Below are 26,577 nucleotides of genomic sequence, written 5' to 3' on the forward strand. Positions count from 1 at the left end.
CTGGGCCACAAAGTGAGATTCTGTCTCAAAAAAAAAAAAAAAAAGTTTATAAAACACAAATTCCTTATCGAAAAGACTAGCTTTCAACCCAGGTTGGCTTTGACTAACATAGCTCTTCTTCCATGCTTTGCTCCTGCCCAGTCTCAGTTAGATACTTGGTGAAACTGCTCAGACAGCTAGCCAGTGCAAGATCTGGCCAGGTACCAATACGAGAACTGACAGAAATTTCTGTCTCTTCCAGAAATTACCTGCTGGTTCTTATCACAAGGTGTAGGTCCAAGGCCCTAGCCAGTTTCACCAGCCACCTTGTCCCTTGAATGCTGCCTTTTGCCAACCCCTAGAAAAGGAAGGGAGAAAATTCCTTCTCTGGTTTCAAAATTTCTCGTTTGAGTTGATTTTTGCGTATGGCATTTGATAAGGATCCAATTTCATAATTTTGCACATGGACATCCAGTTTTCTCAATACCATGTATTGAAGAGACTATCCTTTCCTCATCATGTATCCTTGGCACTGTTGTCAAAAATTGTACATATAAAGTTGAACAGAAGAAATTTACATGTGTGTAATACATGTAAATTTACAAAGTTTATATGTATGAAATAAGTTCATACATACAAAGTTGATTTTATATGTATGAATTTTATTTCTTGACTTTTTTTGAGATGGAGTCTCTCTTTGTCACCCAGGCTGGAGTGCAGTGGTGTGATCTAGGCTCACTGCAAGCTCTGCCTCCTGGGTTCATGCCATTCTCCTGCTTCAGCCTCCTGAGTAGCTGGGAAAACAAATGCCCACCACCACGTTCAGCTAATTTTTTTGTATTTTTAGTGGAGATGGGGTTTCACTGTGTTAGCCAGGATGGTCTCAATCTCCTAACCTTGTGATCCACCCACCTCAGCCTCCCAAAGTGCTGGGATTACAGGCTTGAGCCACCACGCCCGGCCTCTTGACTCTATTCTTTCCATTAGTCTATGTCTGGCTTTAGGCCAGTACCATACTGTTTTGATTACTGTAGCTTTGTAATATATCTTGAAATCAGAAAATGTGAGGCCTCTGGCTTTGCTTTTCTCACCCAAGATTGCTTGGTTATTCAGAATCTTTTGTGGTTCCATATGAATTTTAGGATTTCTTTTTCCTATTTCTGTAAAAATAAAAGCCACTGGAATTTTTTTTTTTTTCTTCTGAGATGGAGTTTCACTCTGTTGCCCAGTTGGGGTGAAGTGGGATGATCTTGACTCACTGCAACCTTCACCTCCCAGGTTCAAGTGATTCTCATGCCTCAGCCTCCGGAGTAGCTGGGATTACAGGCATGTGCCAGCACGCCTGTCTAATTTTTGTATTTTTAGTAGAGATGGGGTTTCACCCTGTTGGCCAGGCTGGTCTCAAACTCCTGACCTCAGGTGATCCACCTGCCTTGGCCTGCCAAAGTGCTGGAATTACAGTCGTGAGCCACCATGCCTGGCTGCCATTGGGATTTTGACAGGGATTTCAATTAATTTATAGATTGTTTTGACTAGCATTGACATTTTAATAACATTAATTCTTCCAGTCTCTAAACACAAGATATCTTTTCATTTATTTGTGTCTTCTTTAATTTCTTTCATCAATGTTTTATAGTTTTTGGTGTACAAAGTTTTCATCTCCTTAGCTAAGTTTATTTCCAAGTATTTTATTCTTTTGTTGCTATTGTAAATGGAATTGTTCTCTTAATTTCCTTTGTGAATAGTTCATTGTTAGTGTATAGAAATGCAACTGATTTTTGCATGTTGATTTTGTATCTTGTAAATTTCCCAAATTCATTTATTAGTTTTAACAGATTTTTTGTTGTCTTTAGGTCTTTAGTGCCTACTATATATAAGATCATGTCATCTGCAAACAGAAATTGTTTTACTTCTTCATTTCCACTTTGGATGCCTTTTATTTCTTTTTCTTTTTCTTGCATAACTGCTGTGACTAGGACTTCTAGTACTGGTAACCTTAACTGTAACTCTTCTATTAATAGCACTATTCCAGTACTCTCCCACTATGGTGAGAGTGGGCATCTGAAACAATAACACTTCTAGAAGAAAGCATAGGGGAAAAGCTTTTGGACATTGTTCTTGGCAATGTTTTCTTGGATATGACACCGAAAGCACAGGCAATAAAAGCCAAAACATACAAGTGGAATTACATCAAACTAAAAAGCTTTTTCACAACAAAGGAAACAATCAACAAAATGACAAGGCAACCTACAGAAAGAAAAAAAGTGTTTGCAAACCATATATCTGATAAGGGGTTAATATTTAAAATATATAAGGAACACCTACAACTTAACAGCAAAAACAAAAACTAAAAACAATTCATCTTTAAAATGGGCAAAAGATCTGAATAGGTATTTCTCCAAAGAAGACATACAAATGGCCAACAGGTATATGAAAAGGTGCTTAACTTAACTAACCATCAGGGAAATGCAAATCAAAACCACAATAAGATATTACTCACACACATTAGAATGATCATTATAAAACAAAACAAAACAAAAAAACAAAAGTGTTGGTGAAATAGAGAGAAAAGAAGACCCCCATACATTGTTAGTGGGAATGTAAATTGGTATAACCACTATGGAAGACAGTATGGAAATTCCTAAAAAAATTAAAAAGAGAACTACCATATGATCCAACAATCCCACTTCTGAGTATATATTTCTAAAGGAACTGAAATCAGTATGCCAAAAAAGTCTGCAAATATGTACATATTGCCATATATCCAAAAAATATATATGGAAGTAACCTAAATATCCATCAGTGGATAAATGGATAAAGAAAGTATGGTATACGCCTAAAATAGGACATTATTCAGCCTTAAAAAATAAAGAAACCCTGCCATTTGCAATAGTATGGATGAACCTGGGGCATATTATGCTAAGTGAAATAAGCCAGACATGGAAAAACAAATAACTGCCTGATCTCACTTATATGAGGAATCTTGGATAGGAACACTCATCGGAGCAGAGAGCAGCATGGTGGTTCACAGAAACTGGTAGAACGGGAAATGTGAAGTTGTTGGTCAAAGGGTACAAATTTTCAGTTACACAACATGAATAAATTCTGGAGATCTACTATACAGCACAGCGCCTATAGTTAACAGTACTGTAATGTATACTTAGATATTTGCTAGGAGAGTAGGTCTTATGTTAACTGTTCTTAGCACAAAAAATAATAATAACTAAACAAAGGGAGAGGAAGAAAACTTTTGGAGGTGATAGATATGTTTATGGCCTGGATTGTGATGATGGTTTCATGAGCGTATACCTATTTCCAAATTAATTATTATACACATTTACTATGTACAGTTTTTGTGTCTCAATCATACCTCCATAAAGTGATTTTTAAAAATTCCTTAGAGGAATCCTGTATTGACTGGCTAGTCGGTCCTTTCACGCTGATGAAGATGAGCTGTACCTTTGTCATTTGACCCTCTTTCTCCTTCCCTTTTGGGGTTTCTGAAGCCCTTTGCTGGTGTATTGTGAAGTCTTTTAAGGAACATTTGCTTCCTCAGCAATGTCATTCATCCAAGTTTCCATAGTGAGTGTTCCATCTTATGTCAGCATCCCACCAGGGCAAGCAGAAGAATTTATGACCCTTCAAGTTCAAAGTTTATGCCTCTCTGTTGGTTCATCCACTCAGTTCCTCATTTTTATCTCTCGGAAACCTCAAACTCTTCACTCGTGTGCCTGGGAGAGATCAGAGGCAAGTTCTTAAGCTCAAAGAACAATCTCACTTTTACCTACTGTATCAGGTCTACCTATTACCCAGAATCTCTTTGATGACTCATCTCACCCAATAATAATTATTGACACTTTTCTCTCTAAAGATAACATGAGAGTTTGGGAAGTGATTCTCCCATATGCACTAAAAAACAAAATTAGGCAACAGTATCAGAAAGTTCATCATATCATAATGGAAACTGAAAAACAGGGTGCCATCAAGCAACAGATGAAAATTAAGGTATTTAAAACTATGGTGGGGCTCAATCTCTTTCAAAAACATATAAAATCTGATATCATACCAAAATTCTTGAAGCACAAATGAAAACTTAAACAATCTGTGTGGTGGCCAGGTGCAATGGCTCACGCCTGTAATGCCAGCACTTTGGGAGGCTGAGGTGGGCGGATCACTTGAGGTCAGGAGTTCGAGACCAGCCTGGCTAACATGGTGAAACTCCGTTTCTACTAAAAATACAAAAATTAGCCAGGAGTGGTGGTGGCCGCCTGCAATCCCAGTTACTTGGGAGGCTCAGGCGGGAGAATCGCTTGAACCTGGGAGGCAGAGGTTGCAGTGAGCCAAGGTAGTGCCACTGCACACCAGCCTGGGCAACAGAGTGAGACTTGGTCTCAAAAAACAAACAAACAAAAAATCTGTGTGGTAGCTGAGCTCATCAAAAACAGTTCCAGCTGGGCACAGTGGCTCATACCTGTAATCTTTGGGAGGCTGTGGTGGGAGGATTGCTTGGGCCTGGGAGTTTGGGAAGAGCCTGGGAAACACAGGAAGACTCCGTCTCTCCAAAAAATTTGAAAATTAGCCAGGTGTGGTGGTGTGCACCTGTAGTCCCAGCCACTCAGGAGGTTGAGGTGGGAGGATTGCCTGAGCCTGGGAGGTTGCAACTGTAGTGAGCCATGATGGCTCCACTGCCCTCCAGCCTGAGCAACAGAGCAAGACCCTGTCTCAAAAGAAAACCAAACAGGCCGAGTGTGGTGGCTCATGCCTGTAATCCCAGCAGTTTGGGAGGCCAAGGCAGGTAGATCACTTGAGGTCAGGAGTTCGAGACCAGCCTGGCCAACATGGTGAAACCCCATCTGTAACTAAAAACACAAAAATTAGCTGGGCGTTATGGTGTGCACCTGTAATCCCAGCTCCTCAGGAGGGTGAGGCAGGAGAATCACTTGAACATGGGAGGCAGAGGTTGCAGTGAGCTGAGATTGCACCATTGCACTCCAGCCTGGGCAACAGAGCAAGACACTATCTGAAAAAAAAAAAGACAACCAAACAGCTGGCCACAGTGGCTCAAGCCTGTAATCCCAGCACTTTGGGAGGCCAAGGTGGGTGGACCACTTGAGGTCAGGAGTTCAAGACCAGCTTGGCCTAACATGGTGAAACCCCGATTCCACTAAAAATACAAAAAAAAAAAAATTACCCAGGTGTGGGGGTGCACACCTGTAGTCATAGCTACTGGGGAGGGTGAGGCAAGAGAAGCACTCAAACCTGGGATGCAGAGGCTGCAGTGAGTTGAGAACACACCACAACTCTGCAACATGGGCAAGAGAGCAAAACTCTGTCTCAAAAAAAAAAAAAAAAAGACAACCAACCAAACAAAAAACAGTTCTCTGCCCAAGACATGAGATGTGTGTGGCATCAGGGTAACAGCTAGCTCCTGTCTGATAAGCTAAAGTGGTGGCGCAGGATGATTACACCCAGAAGAATTGCTATAAGGATATACACTGGCATTCTGCTTCAAGGTGGCATCTCAGTAGAACACTGGAAAAACATCAGTGGCAGTGCTTCCTGAGAAAAGATTTTGAGTGGAGGATAAATATTAAGGGACAAAGTTACAAATAGTAACAAGGACTGTGAAGGGTGGTGGCTGCTATACATTTTAAAAAGAACATGTGAGCCATATGTGGGAAGAAATGCTTTGAGCTTTGCTGTTATAGAGAATGGTCATTTCTTTGGCAGAACTAGTGATTGGTCCTGTTAAGGAGGCTTTTCTCCCCTATCTTTCCACCTAAAAAACCTTGAGTAGCAAGGGTTTGTATTTCACTATAAGATGCATGATTCTGAAATTGAAAGCGCGGTGATAAAACCTGAAAGGATATTACATAGACCACCAGGTTGGTCTTATTTGAATGCTGGGATCAGAACAGTCTATTGAATTATTTCTTCATTCAATGTATCTCTTTTAATAACTGTGGAAGATTGCATTTTTGTTCTCGATTATTCCCCACACTTGCCGTAAGAGAATTTTATATCCTACATATTTCCATGTGACTTGCAGTACCTTCCTACAGGTGCAGACTTCCCCACTCTCTTAACGTTAGGTTTGCCCATGCGATTTCCTTCAGCCAATGAAATGTGAAGCATAAGCCATGTGTACCATCGAAACAGGAGTTAAAGAGACATTGCGTGGCTTAGCCGTTGTACTCTTTTTCCTCTGTCACGGTAACAAATGTCTTTAATCGGTGTTGCTCTGTCAACCTAGATTCTGAAATGAATACCCATTGAGCCAAGCTGCAGCTGACATGCACCAAGAGGGAGAAATAAACCTTTGTTGTCATAAACCACTGAGATTTGGGGGTGTTTCTTATTGCCACATAAACTAGCAAGAGCTCATTAATACAATAAACTTACAAATTAGCACAGGAGCCATCCACTCACAGTAGTTATCAAGTATACAATATACATATTCCAGATGAAGTGCCAGAGTCCAAATTGCTAAGATAAAAACATGCCTCACAAAGAAATGTAATTGATATTAATCTTAATTTTCCACCTAGGACTTTTTTTCACCTATTTGGTAGGTTGATAACAGGTTGTAGAGTATAATATTTCCAGCTTCTCCATGTCCATTAAAAAAGATCTCCATTGTACTCCACCAAATTAAGACTGTAATTAACCTAACACGTTTCCAAATAAAAACCAACTTTTTCTGCTAACTTTTAAGGAAATTCTGACTTACATTCAAAGATTCCTAATTCCAGAGATGAGAAAACAATTTGCATTTATGACTTTGAATAAACAATTCAGTTGACCTCCAACCTTCCCAACAGTTTCAAAAGCAAAATTGTACATTAGAATACCACACAAAAGCACTAGGAGCCAGACAACATTCCATAGGTTTTAACAGCCAATGAAACTCCAGACCATAATTAGTTCCTCTCTCAGTATTTTATCCTAAGAGCCTAAGAAATTTTTACAATTTCTAGGCTTGACATCTTTTAAGGCCAAATAATGTAGCCTCATTTATTTTTACTTTTTTTAAAATTTTTTTTGGAGGGACGTATTCATATATTTGACATTTGAAAATCACTTGTCTTAACCACTATGATAGTTTCTAGACTTTGTCCTTAAGCACAAGCCATTCTTCCTACATGACATGACCCATAACACAAAAACTGAAAGCTCCACAGAATAGTGAGACTTTGCTGTCTTCTGATGGATAATATCAAAGTTGAAGGCTAAAAGACCCTTTGGTGGTACAGCTTGGGAAGATTCTCTTTCCTTAAGATCTTCAGTATAGGCTTTCATACATTCTTGTTTCTTTTGAGACGGAGCCTCACTCTGTCACCTGGACTGGAGTGTGGAGGCACAATCTCGGCTCCCTACAACCTTTGCCTTCTCGGTTCAAGTGATTGTCCTGCCTCAGCCTCCGGAGTAGCTGGGATTACAGGCGCGTGCCATCACGCCCCACTAATTTTTGTATTTTTAGTAGAGACGAGGGTCTCACTATGTTGGCCAAGCTGGTCTCAAACTCCTGACCTCACACGATCCACCCACCTTGGCTTCCCAAAGTACTGGGATTACAGGCATTAACCACCGCACCCAGCCTCATAAATTCTTTATCAAGGCTCACGCTTGTATTTCTAACACTTTGAGAGGCCGAGGTGGGCGGATCCCTTGAGCCCAGGAGTTCGAGACTGGCCTGGCCAACATGGCAAAACCCTGTCTCTACTAAAAATACAAAAATTAGCTGGGTGTGGTGGTGCACACCTCTGGTCCCAGCTACTCAGGAGGCTGAGGTGGAAGAATCACTGGAACTCAGGAGGTGGAGGTTGCAGTGAGCTGAGATCGTGCCACTGCACTCAAGCCTTGGTGACAGAGGAAGACTCTGTAAAAAAAAAAAAAAAAAAAAAAAAGGTGGAGGGGATTGTTTGTAATGCTCACAAATTTTAAAGGTGTGGAGGAGTCACAAAGGGCAGTTGAAAGCTCCACTAAGTGGTCCCCATTGACGACTAACAAAGTGCACTTCTTCAGGTTAAGCAAGGGGTAAGGAAGGTAGGTCAACTTGCTTTTATACAAGAGAAAGCCCTGCAGCTCTCCCAGCCTGTCTCTATCTTGTGGCAGGTCAGTCAGGTTATTGTTGCTGATATCCAACCACTGCAAATAGACATCCTCAGGACACAGATTGGGACACTGGAAAACTTGTTTGCTGAGATACCTACAAATGCAACTAGCTTCCAATTACTTAATTCAAAAGGCAGCTCTGTGAATTCTAGATTTCCAGAACAATCCAGTCCCTCTGGATTTCAGTCTCCCAGCTCTGGAGAAATGCTCTTCAGATAGTTGAAACTCACATTGAGTTATTTCAAGTTCTTCAAACAACTGATTTTAGCTGGAAAATGTGAGATTTGTTTCTTTGGCAGATCCTGAATTCTCATCCCTTGAAACAGCTCGATACATGTAGGAGTGATTTGAATCGGGGTGTCGCATACCTGCCATTCTCTCAGGTGCGTCTGCTCCTTCAACAAATCTGGCAGCTCCATCCAGTGCTCCCCAGAAAGTCCAAACACAAATGCACTGCTCCATTTGCCTCTGTCCTTGGGAAGTGAACTCTGCCTTGTGAGAGCCTTCCTTTCTATCTTTTCCAGAAGCCGCATGCTGTGAATGTCTATGAAGCCATTCTCCCAGCCAGTACTCAGCCTGGGAGATGCCTTTCCTCCTGCACTTGGCCTCGAGGGTTCACCCCTCATTTGTCTTTTCCGATGCATTCTTCTCAAGACTTTCTGCCTCCTTCTTCTGCCAAACTTGTGCTTCTTGACACAATTTTCCCACAAGGCTCTGACAACAGAATGTCAAATATGATCATGTTATGTCCCATTTTGGGAGCATGAAATTACCTGTGGGGAATGCAGATCTTTTCGATGGGTTCTGGTCCTTGGGTGAAATGGAATTTTTTTGTGGCTGAAAGGCTAGCACCCTGGAGTTCTGGGCTGTCCTCAGCCCAGCCAATACCAACACCACCAGACTGAGGGCTCGGTTCCCTTCTGTCTTCTTTCTTTTTTAGAGACACGATCTTGCTCTGTCACCTAGGCTGGAGTACAGTGGTGCGATCATAGCTCACTGTAGTCTCAAACTCCTGGCCTCAAGTGATCCTCCTGCCTTGGCCTCGCAAAACACTGGGATTACGGGTGTGAGCCGCTGCACCTGGCCACTCAATTTTTAAAGAAAGAATTTATTTTAAATCCTGTATCTATGCAATATCCAAACAATTCATCAAATCAATGAAAATGTTAGGCAATTCAGTTGTTCGATGCAACGTTGGCACAAAGTGAGTCTCCAACTCCTGCCTTCAAGCGATCCTCCCACCTTGGCCCCCCAAAGCACTGGGATTATAGGTGTGAACCACTGTTCCTAGCTCTTTGTGTTTTCTTTAGGAAAAAACAAACAAAACAAACAAACAAACAAAAATGGCTTGGTTTTATAACTACCAAATTGGAAAATTGGCTTGGCCTCTAGGCCAGACAGGTGTTATAATACTCCTACTGAGTTTAGTGTACTATTCAGTCACAGGTAGAGATCCTGGGGAAGGCCGAACCCCCTTAGCCTCCCCTCCAAACAAACCAATGCTTTGTCCTATTGGTGTCTCACATTTTACTTCCATATATGCTGTAAACCTCATACTCCATTATTACTTTTGTTTAAACAATCATCTTTTTTATTTTGGGTTTTCTTTGCTTTTATTATTATTTTAAATGGACACATAGTAATTGTACATATTTATGAGGTTCAGTGTGATATTTAGATACATGTATACAATGTATAATTACCAGGTAGTTAGCGTATCCATCACTTCAAATATCTATCATTTCTTTGTTTTGGGAACATTCAAAATCTGCTCTTGTAACTATTTGAAAATATACAATAAATCATTGTCAATTACAGTCTCCCTGTAGTGTTACAGAACACCAGGAATTATTCCTCCTACCTAGTTGTAATTTTACTTCTGTTAACCAACTTTTGCTTATCTTCCCCTCCCCACCTACCCATCTCTGCCTCTAGTAACCACTATTCTACTTTCTACCTCTAAGAGATCAACTTTGTAGCTTCCACATATGAGGAAAAACATACAGTATTTATCTTTCTGTGTCTGGATTATTTCACTTAACCTAACGTCCTCCAAGTTCATTCAGGTTGCTGTGAATGACAGAATTCTTTAACTCGTTATGGCAGTATTCCATTGTGCATATATACCATGCTTTCTTTCTTCTTCTTTTTTTTTTTTTTTTTTTTTGAGACAGAGTTTTGCTGTTGTTGCCCAGGCTGGAGTGCAGTGGTCCGATCTTGGCTCACTGAAGCCTTCGCCTCCCAGATTCAAGTGATTCTCCTGCCTCAGGCTCCGAGCAGCTGGGATTACAGGCATCCACCACCACGCGCGGCTAAGTTTTTGTATTTTAATAGAGATGGGGTTTCACCATGTTGGCCAGGCTGCTCTCAAACTGCTGACCTCAGGTGATCCACCTGCCTCAGCCTCCCAAAGTACTAGGATTACAGGCATGAGCCACCGCCCCGGCCCTATACCATGCTTTATTTATTTTTATTTTTATATGAGACGGAGTCTCACCTTGTCACCAGGCTGGAGTGCCGTGGCCCAATCTCGGCCCACTGCAACCTCCACCTCCCAGGTTCAAGCGATTCTCCTGCTTCAGCCTCCTGAGTAGCTGGGATTACAGGCGCCTGCCACCATGGCTGGCTAATTTTGCATTTTTAGTAGAGATGGGGTTTCTCCATGTTGGTCAGGCTGGTCTCGAACTCCTGACCTCAGGTGATCTGCCCGCCTCAGCCTCCCAAAGTGCTGGGATTACAGGCGTGAGCCACTGCGCCCCGCCTGTACCATGCTTTCTTTGTCCATTCATCTGTTGATGGGTATCTAGGTGGATTCCATGTCTTAACTATTGTGAATACTGTTGCAGTAAAACATGGGAGTGCAGATATCTCTCTGACATATCAATGTCCTTTCCTTTGGATATATACCTAGATGTGGAATTGCTGGATCATATGGATCATATATGGTAGTTCTATTTTTAGGGGTTTTTGTTTTGTTTTGTTTTTGTTTTTGAGACGGCATCTCGCTCTGTTGCCCAGGCTGGAGTGCAGTGGCGCCATCTTGGCGCACTGCAACCTCTGCCTCCTGGGTTCAAGCGATTCTCCTGCCTCAGCCTCTTGGGTAGCTGGAATCACAGGCATCCGCCACCACGCCTGGCTAATTTTTTGTATTTTTAGTAGAGATGGGGTTTCACCATTTTGACCAGGCTGGTCTTGAACTCCTGACCTCAAGTGATCCACCTGCCTCGGCCTCTCAAACTTCTGGGATTACAGGCATGAACCACTGTGCCTGGCCTATTGTTAGTTTTTTGAGGAACCTCCATAATGTTTTCCATAATGACTGCTAATTTATATGGCTACCAACAGGGCATAAGAGTTCTCCTTTCTCGCCGGGCGTGGTGGCTCACGCCTGTAATCCCAGAACTTTGGGAGGCCAAGGCAGGTGGATCACGAGGTCAGGAGATCGAGATCATCCTGGCTAACACGGTGAAACCCCGTCTCTACTAAAAGTACAAAAAAAGTTAGCCGGGCGTTGTGGTGGGCGCCTGTAGTCCCAACTACTTGGGAGGCTGAGGCAGGAGAATGGCGTGAACCCAGGAAGCGGAGCTTGCAGTGAGCTGAGAGCATGCCACTGCACTGCAGCCTGGGCGACAGAGCGAGACTCCATCTCAAAAAAAAAAAAAAAGGTGAGGTGTCCTTTCTCCACCTCCTTACAAGCATTTGTCGGGTATTTTTTTGTTTTTGTTTTTTTGTTTCTAATAATAGCCTTTCCAACTGGGGTGAGAGAACTTACTTTAGTTTTGATTTGCATTTCTCTGATGATTAGTAATGTTGAACATTTTTTCATATACCTGTGGGCCATTTGTATATCTTCTTGTATGAGATATATCAATTCAGCTCATTTGCCTATTTTTAAATTTTTGTTGTTGTTGTTGTTGTTGTTGTTGCTGTTAAGTTGTTTGAGTTCTTTGTATATTCTGGCTATTAATCCCTGGTTGGATAAATAGCTTGCAAATATTTTCTGCCATTCTGTAAGTTGTCTCTTCACTCTGTTCATTGTTTTCTTTGCTGTGCAGAAGCTTTTTCATTTGACAGAATTCCATTTGTCTGTTTTGGCCTTTATTGCCTATACTTATGAGGATTTTTCCATAAAAATCTTTGAGCAGGCCAATATCCTGAAACATTTCTCCTATCTTTATAGTTTTTGGTCTTACATTTAAATCTTTTTTTTTTTTTTGAAACGGAGTTTCACTCTTGTTGCCCAGGCTGGATTGCAGTTGCAATGGCATGATCTCGGCTCGCTGCAACCTCTGCCTCCTGAGTTTGAGCAATTCTCCTGACTCAGCCTCCTGAGTAGCTGGCATTACAGGTGCCCACCATCATGCCCGGCTAATTTTTTTTGTATTTTTAGTACAGACAGGGTTTCACCATGTTGATCAGGCTGGTCTTGAACTCCTGTCCTCAAGTGATCCACCTGCCTCGGCCTCCCAAAGTTCTGGGATTACAAGCATAAGCCACTGCACCCAGCCTACATTTAAATCTTTAATCCATTTTGGGGTTTGTTTGGGTTTTTTTGAGACAGAGTTTCATTATTTTTGCCCAGGCTGGAGTGCAATGGCATGGTCTTGGCTCACTGCAACATCTGCCTCCCGGATTCAAGTGATTCTCCTGCCTCAGCCTCCTGAGTAGCTGGGATTCCAGGCAGGTGCCACATGCCTGGCTGATTTTGTATTTTTAGTAGAGATGGGGTTTCTCCATGTTGGTGAGGCTGGTCTTGAACTCCCGATTTCAGGTGATCCACCCACCTCGGCCTCCCAAAGTGCTGGGATTATAGGCATGAGCCACCGTGCCTGGCATTTTTTTTTTTTAATATGGTGAGAGACAGGGGTCTAGTTTTATTTTTTCACATACAAATACTCAGTTTTCTAGCACCATATATTGAAAAGACTGCCCCTTCCCCAATAAATGTTCTTGGCATCTTTGTTGAAACTAAGCTAACTACAAGTATGTGGATTTATTTTTGGGCTCTCTATTCTGTCCCATTCATCTATGTGCCTGTTTTTGTGCCAGTGCCATGCTGTTTTGTTACTATAGCTCTGTAATATAGTTTGAAGTCCAGTAGTGTGATGCCTCCAATTTTGTTATTTTTGCTCATGATTGCTTTGGCCATTCAGGGCTTTTTGTGGTTCCATAGAAATTTTAAGATTGTTGTTTTTCTATTTCTGTGAATAGTGTCATTAATATTTTGATAGGGATGGTATTAAATCTGTAGATCACTTTTAGTAGTATGGTCATTTTCACAATATTCTTCCAAGAATATTGGAAACATGAATATGGGATATCTTTCCATTTTTGAGTGTGTCCTTTTCAATTTCTTTCATCAGTGTTTTATAGTTTTCCTGTAGTTTATAGAGAAAGGTCTTTAGCTTTCACCTTCTTTGTTAAATTTATTCCTATGAATTTTTTTTGGTAGCTATTATAAGTTAGATTGCTTTCTTGATTCCTTCTTCTGCTTGCTCACTGTTGATGTATAAAAGTGCTACTGATTTTTGTATGTTGATTTTGTATCCTGTAACGTTACTAAATTTTTTTTTATCAATTCTAAGAGTTTTTGGTGGAACTTTTAGGGTTTTCTATATATAAGACCATGTCATTTGCAACAGGGACAATTTGACTTTGACATTCTCCCTCGCAACTTGGATGCCCTTTATTTCTTTCTCTTGCCTGATTTCTCTGGCTAGGCAATTATCTTCTTTTTTTTTTTTTTTTTTTGAGATGGAGTCTCTGTTGCTCAAGCTGGAGTGCAATGGCGCAATCTCGGCTCACTGCAAGCTCCGCCTCCCGGGTTCAAGTGATTCTCCTGCCTCAGCCTCCTGAGTAGCTGGGACTACAGGTGAGTGCCACCAGCCCAGCTAATTTTTTGTATTTTTAGTAGAGACGTGGTTTCACCGTGTTAGCCAGGATGGTCTCAAACTCCTGACCTCGTGATCCACCTGCCTCAGCCTCCCAAAGTGCTGGGATTACAGGTCTGAGCCACTGTGCCCAGCTTATCTTTTCAAAATATTGAAATAATAAGATAAAAGTTGTATATATTTACCTACATAGTTACCATTTTCAATGCTCTTTGTTCCTTTAGGAAGATTTATATTTCCAACGTTCTTTCTGCCTAAAAGATTTCCTTTAGTATTTTCTGTAATGTGGATATGCTGGTGAGTCCTTTCAGCTTTTTAACATCTAAAAAGGTCTCTATTTTGTCTTTTTTTTTTTTTTTTTTTGTGACGGAGTCTCACTCTGTCACCCAAGCTGGAGTGCAGTGGCTGGATCTCAGCTCACTGTAAGCTCCGCCTCCCGGGTTTATGCCATTCTCCTACCTCAGCCTCCCGAGTAGCTGGGACTACAGGCACCTGCTCCCTCGCCCGGCTAGTTTTTTGTATATTTTAGTAGAGATGGGGTTTCACCGTGTTAGCCAGGATGGTCTCGATCGCCTGACCTCGTGACCCGCCCGTCTCGGCCTCCCAAAGTGTTGGGATTACAGGCTTGAGCCACCGCACCCGGTCTTTTGGCTTCATTTTTAAGATATATTTATTTATTTAGAGATGGGGTCTAACTATGTTGCCCAGGCTGAACTCAAATTCCTGGGCTCAAGTGATCCTCCTACGTCAGCCTCCTGGATAGCTGGGACTACAGGCATGCACAACCATGCCTGGCTTAAAAGATATCTTAATACACAATTTTAGGCTTTTCTGTGCTACCTCCAGAGGGGTCCATACGGCGTTATTGTGGATTCCCGTCGTAACTTAAAGTGAAACTTCCACAATGTCCGGAGCCCTTGATGTCCTGCAAATGAAGGAGGAGGATGTCCTTAAGTTCCTTGCAGCAGGAACCCACTTAGGTGGCACCAATCTTGACTTCCAGATGGAACAATACATCTATAAAATGAAAAGTGATGGCATCTACATCATAAATCTGAAGAGGACCTGGGAGAAGCTTCTGCTGGCAGCTCGTGCCATTGTTGTCATTGAAAACCCTGCTGATGTCAGTGTTATATCTTCCAGGAATACTGGCCAGAGGACCGTGCTGAAGTTTGCTGCCGCCACTGGAGCCACTCCAGTTGCTGGCCGCTTCACTCCTGGAACCTTCACTAACCAGATCCAGGCAGCCTTCCAGGAGCCACGGCTTCTTGTGGTTACTGACCCCAGGGCTGACCACCAGCCTCTCATGGAGGCATCTTATGTTAACCTACCTGCCATTGCTCTGTGTAACACAGATTCTCCTCTGCACTATGTGGACATTGCCATTCCACGCAACAAGGGAGCTCACTCAGTGGGTTTGATGTGGCAGATGCTGGCTCAGGAAGTTCTGCACATGCATGGCACCATTTCCCGTGAACACCCGTGGGAGGTCATGCCTGAGCTCTACTTCTACAGAGATGCTGAAGAGATTGAAAAAGAAGAGCAGGCTGCTGCTGAAAAGGCAGTGACCAAGGAGGAATTTCAGGGTGAACAGACTGTGCCAGCTCCTGAGTTCTCCGCTACTCAGCCTGAGGGTGCAGACTGGTCTGAGGTGGCAGGTGACCTCTGTGCCTATTCAGCAGCTCCCTACTGAAGACTGGAGTGCTCAGCCTGCCACGGGAGACTGGTGAGCACCTCCCGCTGCTCAGGCCACTGAATGGGTAGGAGCAACCACTGAATGGTCTTAAGCTATTCTTGCATGGGCTCTTAAGTAACATGGAAAAATGGTTGATGGAAAATAAACATCAGTTTCTAAAAAAAAAAAAATTTAGGTGGACAGCTTTTTCTTTTTAAGTACTTCAAAGATGTTGTTCCACTATTTTCTTTTGTTTGCCTTGTCTGACAGAAATGTTCTGTCATCATTATCTCCGTTCTTCTGTACACATCATATCTTCTTTCTCCTCTGGCTGCTTTTTCCTTTTTTTTTTTTTTTTTTTCTTTTTTTTTTTTTTTTTTTTTTTTTGAGATGGAGTCTCACTCCCAGGCTGGAGTGCAGTGGCGTGGTCTCGGCTCACTGCAACCTCCGCCTCCCGGGTTCAAGCAATTCTTGTGCCTCAACCTCCCGAGTAACTGGGATTACAGGCGCCCACCATCACACCCAGCTAATTTTTGCATTTTTGGTAAAGACAGCGTTTCACCTTGTTGGTCAGGTTGGTCTTGAACTCCTTACCTCGGGTCATCTGCCCACCTCAGCCTCCCAAAGTGCTGGGATTACAGGTGTGAGCCACCACACCCAGCCCTCTGGCTGCTTTTAATATTTTTTATTTATAATTTATTTTAAGTGACTTGATTATGATTTTGCCTTGGTGTAGTTTTCTTCACATTTCTTGTGCTTGTGGTTTGTTGAGCTTCTTGGATCTGTTGGTTTATAGCTCTTATCAAATTTGTAAATGTCATGGCTTTTATTTATTTCGAGATTTTTTTTCCATCACCCCTTTTCTTCAGGACTCCAACAACATATATGTTAAGCCACTTGACGTTGTCCCACAGTTTACTGATGATCTGTTTCTTTTTTCTTATACCCCAGACTTATATTTTGAGTTTCATTTTGCATGGCTTATATTGCATGTTTTAAAGTTCACTCATGTTTTTCTGCAATGTCTAACCTGTTATTGATCCTATCCAGTGTATTTTTAATCTCAGTCATTGTCATTTTTATCTGCAAAAGTTCAATTTGTATCTTTTTCATATTTCCTATGTCTTTACTTAACATATTCAATCATTCCTCTAGATCAGAGTTTCTCAACCTCAGCACTTCTGACAATTTGGGCTAGATAATTTTTTGTCGTGGGGGGCTGTTCCTGTGCATGAAGAATGTTTAGCAACATCCCTGGATTCTACCCACATTATGCCAGTGGCACCTCTACCCCCAAATTGTGACAACCAAACTGTCTCCAGACATTGCCAAATGTCACCAGGGATGGAGAATCACATTTCTACTGAAAACTATTACTCTAGATTTTGAGATATAAGGAATACATTTATAATTGCTGTTTTAATGTCCTTGTCTACTTTTTTTTTTTTTGACACAGGGTCTTACCCGTGATAGAGTGTAGTAATGCGATCTTAGCTCACTGCAGCCTCAACCTCCTCAGGCTCAGGTGATTCTCTCACCTCAGGGACTACAGGCATGTGCCATCACACTTGGCTAATTTTTGCATTTTTTTGTAGAGACGGGGTTTCACCGTGTTGCCCAGGTTGGTCTCAAACTCCTGGGCTCAAGGGATCTGCCTGTATTATCCTCCCAAAGTACTAGAGTTACAGGTATGAGCCACCACGTCCGGCCCTTGTCTACTAATGCTATCATCTATGTCTATTTTATGCAGTTTTGATTGATTGATTTTTTTTCTCCTTACAATTTTCCTGCTTCTTTGCATGCCTTAGAGTTGTCTTTTCTTAAATTAAATGTCACACATTATAAATTTTACTTTGTTGGGTGCTGGATATTTTTATATACCTGTAAACATCCTTGAGCTTTGTTCTGAGATGCAACTAAGTTAACCTGGAAAAAGTTTGATCCTTTCGGTTCTTGCTTTTAAGCCTCATTAGGTGAGATCAGAGTAACATTTAATCTAGGGCTAACTTTCCCCCACTATGGAGGCAAGAGCCTTCCGAGTACTCTACCCTAATACCTCATGAATTACGAGGTTTTCAAGTCTGGTTGGGGGAATTGGCACCATTCCTGGCCCCACACGAGCTTCTTATGAGTAGTTCTTTCCATGTGTCTTTTTCTCCCGTGCATGTGCTTATAAGCAGTCAGCTGAGTACGTGAGGGAGAACCTCTGGACATTTTGGTGATTCTGTCTTTCTCTGAGACCCTTTCTCCTCTCCGGTATTTTATTCTGCAAGCTCCAACAGCTTTGGTCTTTTTGGTCTTCGCCAGCTTCATCTCTTCAACTCTCAGTTCTTCTCCTTAAGTCTGGGAGGTCGCTGCATCTTGCCTGGGTTCCCCTTAACTCCCAGTGCACTGCAGCCTGGAAACTCTCCTCAGGCACTAAGCCTGGACCATCACTGGGCTCACTTGACTAGCTGCTCATCTCTCAGGGATCACTCGTCTTCACTGTGTCGTGTCCAGTGCCTTAAAAACCATTGTTTCATAGATTTTTGTCTTATTTTTTCAGTGATTTCAGGCAGAAAAGTAAATCTGGTCTCTGTGACTCCATCTGGGCTGGAAACAAATCTGTACCACACTTTAGTTTTTAATTTACCTGGAATTTATGGGTGTTAAATCTTCTGAGTTATTAAATTTCTGAGAATAACTGCTTTACTCTCACTCTGGATTGAAAAGTTTAAACGGAAATAAAATTTTACTCTTAAAATAACTTTCACTCTAAACTTTGAAGGTATATTTTCTGTTTTTGAGCATCCAATGTTGATAGGAAATCTGATGTTTGTTTGATTCTTGCTCCTTTTTTCCAAGAGAATTAAATTGTTTATTGATTACACATGATAATGGATGATACACAAGCTTCATTCCCATCTATAATTTTATCTGGTACCATTAATCAATTTAGATATATTGCATAGGATGTGCCAACAATTATTTTTATGACCAATAATTCCATGATTTTGCTTGGGTAATCTCTTTTAATGGCGAACTTCAGGTGACAACAGTAACTATCAGTTCAACTACACCAAGGTTTCTGAAGACAATGGCTTCTCCACTCAAGCAGGTTGTATATAAATTCCAAATAGAACCTGGCATCACCTTGAAGGAATTCTAACTTCACACTGTTGGGGGAAATTTACCAAGATGGCTTCAGAGTAGACTAACTTTAAACAGCACATTAAAAAAAAAAGTCATTTATTCAGCATCATGATCAGACTATTACATTTAACAATCAACAGCATGGGTGCAAAAAATATATATTATATATATCTCAAAGCCCTTTGCTGGAATGGTTTACACTTTCCACAGAACAGAAACTAAAATAAACTGTTATACCATTAATCACAAATACAGTCCTTGAGTTTTTTGCCCATACACATGAGTATTTGTCTAAAACATGTCTTCTTTGTAGCAGCTAGGCCCTTCCACCACTGTGCTTGACTGAGTTCACAAATCTGTTGTAACCTGTGGCTTCCCCGTCACTTCTCTGGCTCTCCTCTCCTGCTAAGCTTTGTGCCCTAATTAAAATATTCTGCCACTGCCATAGTTACTGCTGCTAGTGGAACCGCCATAGCCACCTTGGTTTCGTGGTTTGGCAAAGTATTGGCCTCCACCGCCATAGGGGCCAGAGCTTCTGTCTCCAAAGTTTCCTCCCTTCATGGGACCAAAATTTGAAGACTGATTGTTGTAACTGCCAAAATCACTGTAGCTTCCACCACCTCCAAAATTGCTTCCGTCATCACCAAATGCATTATAGCCATCCCCACTGCCACCATATCCGCCACCACCACGGCTGCCACCAAAGCCAACATGATGACTAAAGTTTCCTCCACGACCGAAGTTATTCCCACCGAAACCACCTCCACGACCACCACCAAAGTTTCCAGAACCACTTCGACCTCTGTGGCTGGATGAAGCACTAGCCATCTCTTGCTTTGATAGGGCTTTCCTAGCTTTGCAGTTGTGGCCATTCACAGGACGGTATTTCTGAATGACAGTCTTATCCACGGAGTCATGGTTGTCAAAGGTTACAAAGGCAAAGCCCCTTTTCTTGCCACTGCCTCAGTCAGTCATGATTTCAGTCACTTCACTTTTTCCGCACTGTTCAGAATAATCTCTTGGGTGATGTTCTTCAGTGTCTTCTTTAACGCCACCAACGAATATCTTCTTCATAGTTAAGTGGGCACCTGGTCTTTGAGAATGTCCTCTTGAGACAGTTCTCTTGGTCTCCACAACTCTTCCATCCACCTTATGTGGTCTTGCATTCGTGGCTGCATCCACCTCCTCCACAGTGGCATATGTGACAAACCCACAGCCCCTGGAGCGCTTGGTGTTTGGATCTCTCGTTACCACACAGTCCATGAGCGGTCCCTGTTGCTCAAAATGGCTCCTCAGGCTCTCATTGGTTGTTTCAAAGCTCAACCCTCCAATGAAGAGCTTCCTTAGGTGTTCGGGCTCTTTAGGAGACTCTGACTTAGACGTGACGCCAGGGAGAAGAGAAACTTTAACGATACTTTCAGAGGTGTCTGTGATTCTTGCTCCTTTGTAAGTAACTTTTTTTCTTTCTACAGGATTTTAGAATCATCTCTTATTTATAATGTTCTGAAATTTCAGTGATCTATCTAGGTAGAGGTTTTTAAAAAATAGCATCTGTGATATTATGAGTTTGACAGTCTAATTTTATAACCTATTATAAAATAAACATATGTTTATTAAGATAAAAGTATTTGTCCATGCCACCTAAAATCCAGTATCACCAGTGTTATATTTATCACCTTTTGGGAAACTTTGGATGAAAGAATAGCATTAAGAAAAATTATAATAAATTATCAGGGAAAATTCTGAATGGGTGATGACTGGGTATCATTTCAGCGGGGGTTGTCTAAGAGATCCTTTGGAATTATCTGACTATATGGAGAATTGTAGTTTTCATCACAGACTGATGGTTATATGCAACTCTGTAAGTTGTTGAAAATTTGTAGTAATGCAAGACCAGGGGCAGTGGCTTACATCTGTAATCCCAGCCCTTTGGGAGGCCGAGGCGAGTGGATCACTTGAGGCCAGGAGTTCAAGATCAGCCTGGCTAACATGGTAAAACCCTGTCTCTACTAAAAATACAAAATTTAGCCCGGCATGGTGGTACATGCTTTTAATCCCAGCTACTCAAGAGGCTGAGGCATGAGAATTGCTTGAACCCAGGAGGTGGAGGTCGCAGTGAGCTGATATGGCACCACTGCATTCCTGCCTGGACAACAGAGCAAGACTCTGTCTTAAAAAAAAAAACAAAACCTTATAGTAATGCAAATGAGTCTTGTCCATAGACATAGCAATAAGTTGTGTCCGGTGAAGATGAAAGTGATGACCACTCTGTGGAAAAGATGATTCCAAGCATTATTCTATTTCTTGTAAATATTGATCAGTTTTTTCTATTGACAAATTCATTTCGGCATTCCTGATTGCCTCTATATGTGTTTGTTCTTTTAATCCCCTTTGAACTGGTTTTAATGTATTGGTGTTTTCCTCACTAATTAGTGTGTTAAATAAAATTTTTGACTTATTTTATTTTATTTTATTTTTGAGACAAAGTCTCACTCTGTCATCCAAGCTGGAGTGCAGTGGCGAGACTTTGGCTCACTGCAACCTCTGCCTCCCAGGTTCAAGTGATTCTCCTGCCTCAGCCTCCCAAGTAGCTGGGACTACAGTTGCAACACCACGCCTGGTTAATTTTTGTATTTTTAGTAGAGACAAGGTTTCACCAGGTTGGCCAGGCTGGTCTCGAACTCCTGACCTTAAGTGATCCACCCCCTCAGCCTCCCAAAGTGTTGGGATTATAGGCGTGAGCCACCGCATCTGGTCAAATCTTTAACTTTTTAAAATATTTGTATGAAAGTCACACTTTTGCCTTATTTAAAAAAAAAACATTTTGTTAGTAGCATATATTAATTATAATGTATATTATTATTATAATGTTTGAGAGGAGTTGGAGAACAGACTGGCCTTTGGAACAGAGTACATTTGAGGTAAGTCCTGGCTTCTTATCAAATCCTCTACGACAAATCTAGCTGGTCACCTATTTCTATAACTAAAGTTTTGTCGGCACACAGCCAAACTCATTCATTTACATATTTTCTGTGGCTGCTTTTGTTCTACAAAAACAAGGCTGAGAGTTGCAATAAAGACCATATGACCCACAGGCCAGGGAGCAGAAGCTCCCTCTACCCCTGTAGAACATTGGAACCAAAACGTGACAAAAGGATTTTTGAGTCCCTACTGCCTCCTGTTTGATAACAGTTGTTAATGGAACAAAGTCTGAGTGCTGCTAGAGAACGCAGTGTTCCTTGGGACTGCAACAAGCAGTGATGTAATGATATTATGGCATGATTTTCCTGAAGTAGCTAAAAAGGGAGCAACATTCTCCTGGAGTCTCTGGTGTTTCCCTTGTGATTTTGCGGATGACTGTGCCTTTATCTCCTCCACCATACTAAAAGTCTGCCACCTGTGTCGTGTTTAAGTGAGTCCTTTAATTGCTCTGGGCTCAGTTTCCTCATACATAACATGAGGTTATTGGGTGACTTCCCAGGTCTCTTCTATCCTTACGAGTTCATGTCAGTTTCATATACTTTTTGTTTCTTAATTTTGTTCTCACTTATCAAACATTTATTTTATATCTATTATGTTCCAGGCATTTTACCAGTCACTAGAGATATAGCAGTGAATAATGGGACATGGACTCTGGCCTTACATTAATAAAAATGACAGCAAGCACATTATCAGCAATATCTGATATCACACTATATTATAGGTTCTGAAACACTTTCACAGGCATTTTTATATTTGGCCTTCAGTACAGCACTGTTAGCTGGTTAGACCAGGTATTATTATTTGCATTTTACATATGAAGAAACTCAAACACAGAAACATTAAATTGGCCAAGGTTACATGGTACTGATATTACCAACTAAGATTTAGAAATTTTGATCCTGATTATTTACAAAAAAGTTTGTTTACTGAAACATTTCAGGCCAGGAGTGGTAGCCCACATCTGTAATCCCAGCACTTTGGGAGGCCGAGGTGGGCGGATCACGAGGTCAGGAGATCAAGACCATCCTGGCTAACACGGTGAAAACCCGTCTCTACTAAAAATACAAAAAATTAGCCGGGCGTAGTGGCAGGTGCCTGTCCTCCCAGCTACTCGGGAGGCTGAGGCAGGAGAATGCTGTGAACCTGGGAGGCAAAGCTTGCAGTGAGCCTAGATCACGCCGCTGCACTCCAGCCTGGGCAACAGAGCGAGACTCCATCTCAATAAAAAAAAAAACCAAAAAACAAAAAAGAAACATTTCAAACATACTAAAAAATAATAGTACAATCAATCCCATGTACTCATACCCCCAATTTAAAAATATATATATTTTTTTGAGACCAGGTCTCATTCTGTCACCCAGGCTGGGGTACAGTGGAATGATCCCACAGCTCACTGCAGCCTTGACCTCCTGGGCTTAGCTGATCCTCCCACCCCAGCCTCCCAAGTAGCCGGGAACACAGGCATGCACCACCATGCCCAACTAATTTTTGTATTTTTTGTAGAGATGGGATTTTTGCCATTTTGCCCAGGTTGGTCTCAAACTCTTGGACTCAAGGGATCTGCCCATCTCGGCCTCTGAAAGTGCTAGGATTACAGGTGTGAGCCTCTGCCCCAATCCCAAATTAGCAATGATCAAGATTTTGACTATATTTTTTTCATCTTCCCCCTTTTTTCTTTGTAGGAGTTTTTTGTTTTTGTTTTGTTTGGGGTTGTTTGTTTGTTTGAGAGAAGGTCTTGCTCTGTCACTCAGGCTGGAATATAGTGGCTTGAGCACAACTCATTGCAGTCTCAACCTCCAGGGCTCAAGCAATCCTCCCACCTCAGCCTCCCCAGTAGCTTGGACTGACTAACGTGTGCCAACACGCCTGGTTAATTTTTAAATTTTTTGTGGAGACAGTGTCCCACTATGTTGCTCAGGCTGGTCTTGAACTTTAGGACTCAAGCGATCCTCCTGCCTCAGCCTTCCTAAGTGCTGGGATTACAGGTAAGAGCCATTGCCCTTGGCCTGTAGATGTATTTTAAGTAAATGCCAAAGACCATGTCATTTCACCCCTTTATCCTCAATGTAAATCTTTAAAAAGTAAGGGCATTTTCCTAACACCACCACAATGCCACTTTCACCCTTAATAACATAAAAAATAATTGTTTTGTCTCATTTAAATCTAATTCTTGAATTCTTGATGTTCATTTGGGTAGAATAAAGTTTAAAATCATTTTACTATTTGGTCACACACTGACTAGCCAAGCATCATGTAAATTTGTTTCACAACAGTTTATTGGTTCCTAGATCATCCCTCCTTTCCTAAAAGACTTATTTTGTGTCAGGGAATATTATATGTTACCTCCCCTTTTTCCTTAGTGCCTTAGTCTATTTGTGCTGCTATAACAGAACACCTGAGACTGGGGAACTTATAATAAACAGGTATATATTGTTCACAGTTCTGGAGGCTGAGAAGTCTGAGATCAAGGTGCCAGCAGTTTTGGCATCGGGTTAGGGTCTGGTCTCCGCCTCCATGATGGTGCCTTGAACTCTGCATCCTCCAGAGGAGGGGGAACCCTGTTCCTCACGTAGCAGAAGAGCAGAAGAGAGAGAGCCCACTCCTGCAAGCTCTTTTTTATAGCAGCATTAATCCACACACAAGGGTAGAGCCTTCATGACTGAAATGCCTCCCATTCAGCCCCCACCTCTCAACACTGTTGCAATGAGGATTAAGCTTCCAGCACATAAATTTGAGGGGAACAAAAACATTCAAACTGTAGTATTTGGTTATAGATTTTTTTAGATAGAAACACAGCCACAGGAAATAAAAACTGTAGGTCCCAACCTTCCTTGCAGCTAGATATGGCTTCTGAGTAAATTCTAGTTCATGAGATGTTAACTGAATTGTTGAGTTGAGTTTCTGGGAAGTGTTTGTAAGGGTAGATGGCATGTTTTCTTTGCCCTTTCTCCTTCCTGCTCATTAGAATAGAGAAACAGTAGCTGGACCTGAAGCATCTTGACCTATGAGGCTGTGTACTAAAAAAAGAGAGAAGCACTCAGTGAGGATGCTAAGGCATAAAAATAATACAATGCACTTTGGAGACTCGGGAAACGGTGGAAGGGGGGTGAGGAATAAAAGACTACACGTTGGGTACAGTGTACACCGCTTGGGTGACGGGTGCACCAAAATCTCAGAAATCACCACTAAAGAACTTATCTACGTAGCCAAATGCCACCCATTCCCCCAAAACCTACTGAAATAAAAAATAATTTTTAAAAAATCATAGATGACACAAGCAAATGGGGAAAAAAGAGGGAGAGAAAAACACTCAGATCCCTGATGATCCATGGAGTCACTTTATCAGTTTAGAAGTAAACTTTTTTCTGCACTTCAAGCCAATGTTCTCTACTTTGGTTTCTGATTGCTTTCAAACCTGTAGCCAAACAAACCCTAACTTATACACATTGCTGTATACTTCTTTCCCCATCACTCAATTATGGTAGAACTAGACACAGAGAAAGCTGGATTTGCTCTAAGCTTAGGCCTCCTCATCTAACATAACTGTTAACTGAGATGTATTCCATTAAACTTAATTTTTTTGTTTTGTTTTGTTTCTGGGTTTTGTTTTAGAGACAGGGTCTTGCTCTGTCACTCACGCTGGAGTGCAGTGGGGCTATCACAGCTCACTGTACTCTGAAACTCCCGGGCTTGAGTGATCCTCCCACCTCAGCTTCCTGAGTAGCTGGGACTACAGGTGCACACCACCATATCACCCTAATTTTAAAAAACTTTTTTGTTGTTGTTGGAGATGGGATCTCACTACATAGCCCAAGCTGGTCGCGAACTCCTGGCCTCAAGTGATTCTCTTGTGATTTGCTGGGATTACAGACATGAGCCACAGCACCAAGCCAAACTTATTGTTTTAAAATGAAAAATGTTCAACTTTCAAAATTCCTTTCCCTTGGGTCTGTCCTTGCTATATAATCGACATCTCTTCCGCCTTCTTAATTGATTGGCTACTCAAATATAGCAGTTTCTTGGTTCTTAAAAGTAGTGTTCTGGCCAGGTGCTGTAGTTCATGCCTGTAATCCTAGCACTTTAGAAGGCTGAGGCTGATCACTTGAGCCCAGGAGTTTGAGACCAGCCTGGGCAACATGGCAAAACCCCGACTCTAAAAAAAATTACAAAAATTAGCTGGGCATGGTGGTACGTGCCTGTAGTCCCAGCTACTTGGGAGGCTGAGGTGGGATGATCACTTGAGCCTGGGGAGGTTGAGGCTGCAGTGAGCTGTGATCACGCCACTGCACTCCAACCTGAGTGACAGGATGAGAACTTGTGTCAAAAAAAAAAGTAACGTTTATATGGTTTGCAAAATAGGATTTGGAGAAGGCTAGAAAAGACCTGAAATGTTGAATGAGTAACAATCACTGAATACTGGAAAAAGCCCAGCCTTGTTACCTTCTCTGATCTCTGAAAATACATCAGCAATTGCAGAGCTAGTGCTGGTGAGCTACAGTGAGCTGTCACAATTGATGTAGTCATTATTAGAAGATCACAGTATATGCACAGCAGTTCAAATATTGTTAACAGGTCTACATTTAAAAGGTTTCTTATGTAATTTTACAGCTGATAAACCAACCCCTGATGACACAGTGAAACAGGACCAGGATATTAAAGCATTTAAACATAGGTTTTTAATTTATTAACCAAATATCAGGACAATTCCTCAGTCTCTTTTCATATTTAAAAAAAGGAAAAGAAAAAAATACTTGCAGTAACAAAGAAAAGTATTAAGGTTTCTTTCAAAGATGCAGGCTGATT

The 26,577-nt window shown here is 41.7% G+C and overlaps 3 pseudogenes across 1 annotated transcript; 1 reads left to right on the forward strand and 2 right to left on the reverse strand.

Moving 5' to 3' along the window:
- Positions 1-7,014: 7,014 nt before the first annotated feature.
- LOC101008789 lies at positions 7,015-8,848 on the reverse strand (annotated as a pseudogene).
- Positions 8,849-14,721: 5,873 nt separating this feature from the next.
- Positions 14,722-15,851, forward strand: LOC101002972 (annotated as a pseudogene). The gene has a single exon (XR_004176732.1). The product of XR_004176732.1 is annotated as a 40S ribosomal protein SA-like (transcript).
- Positions 15,852-18,500: 2,649 nt separating this feature from the next.
- On the reverse strand, positions 18,501-20,770 carry LOC101009134 (annotated as a pseudogene).
- Positions 20,771-26,577: the final 5,807 nt, after the last annotated feature.

This window comes from Papio anubis, chromosome 10 (genome assembly GCF_008728515.1).
Source record: "Papio anubis isolate 15944 chromosome 10, Panubis1.0, whole genome shotgun sequence".
Lineage (NCBI taxonomy): Eukaryota > Metazoa > Chordata > Mammalia > Primates > Cercopithecidae > Papio > Papio anubis.